Here is a 1,416-nt window from a genome sequence, read left to right as displayed (position 1 = left end):
AGAATCCTAACTGGGCACTGCGGGAAGCTACACGGTGAGCTTTTCCAGGCTCATCTCCCACTTGTTTCATGGAGAACGTCGCCCTGGCCAAATTTATCATCACCACACCTCCCCTCCCCCTGCTCTGCTCCAGCTGTTCCTGTGATTGGAATGTCCCTCTCCCACGTTTACACCTGTTAAGATCATTCTCAGATCCAACGGCACCCCCTCCACAAAGCACTTTGAAGGATCTCCTGAAGTCCAGCCTTTCCTAGGATCTAGATTAGCTCTCATTTGGTCCTTCCTGGGTACAATTCACTGATGCTAAACTTGTGTGCGCTTCCATGGGGTGCTGGCCATGCGTTCTTCCCAAGGCCTACCTCACGGAAGGGTGCAGGAGAGCCAAAAATGTCAGCAAGGGCGGGCCGGCTGGCCGTGTCTCTGGACCATGGCTTATTGGCAAAAGGCAAAAGGATGGCCTCCTGTCTAGGGTCAGAAGGCACATCATGAGGGGAAGGGAAGCTGGAAGCACGTGGTAGCAGGAGATCTCCAAGAATACTTACAATTGACAATGAAGGGGGTAGGGATTTGAAGGGAGATGCCCCTCAATCTGGAGCCCAGGGAACAATGGGCAAAGATGCAGGGGGGAATGCAGAGACAATAGTCATGACCTCCATGGTCTGCATGGGAAGCAAAGGGGCTTGAGATCTCTCAGGCTAACAGATGTACAGTGGATTGAGTCCAACGTCATTGTGAAACAGACCCTGAGGAGTGACTCGTCCATGGGGTCACATCAGTAGGAGGAAATCAATAGGATAAATCAGGCCATGATTTGTATAGCATTTGCCAATGTCCAAGGGATACGTGCTCATAACTGCAAGTCGGCTGGCCCACAGGAGCCAACTCTAGCACAGCCCTGCTGATGGGGATCTCCCAGACTTCAGAGAGGCAGGGTTCATTTCAGGAGTCGCATTGTGGAAAGCCGGACTGAGCATGGTACCCCGATCTCCCAACATGACAAATGGAAACCTCTGCGTGGAACAAGGTAGGATGGAGTTCACTTTGTGGGAAGGGCAGGCATAGCTAGTAGGGAGAGGCATTGAAGGACAAGACCCACCATCATTTTCAACCAAGCTTTTAATGAAAAGATCATAAAATAGCAGTTTCTCATCACTGTACATTAAGACTGCACACTTCTGAATGGAGATCATACTTTCTGAATTTCTTTTATGACACTTAGCCACAAGTTCCAGTGGCTCTGACCTGAATTCCAAAATCTGGAGGGAAATGGGCCGAGTGTGATGCCGAGGGCGGCAGCTGGTACAGGAGTGCAGTCCTGGGAGCCCTCTTCTCCCTCCCAGGAAATGTGAGATCCCTCTTCCAGTTTTACTTAAATAAAACAGCTATAACCCTACCCCCACCCTCCCACCCCCCAGA

This window comes from Dromiciops gliroides, chromosome 1 (genome assembly GCF_019393635.1).
Source record: "Dromiciops gliroides isolate mDroGli1 chromosome 1, mDroGli1.pri, whole genome shotgun sequence".
NCBI classification, from domain to species: domain Eukaryota; kingdom Metazoa; phylum Chordata; class Mammalia; order Microbiotheria; family Microbiotheriidae; genus Dromiciops; species Dromiciops gliroides.
The sequence above is the reverse complement of the archived record's forward strand: the minus strand, read 5'-3'. Positions refer to the sequence as shown.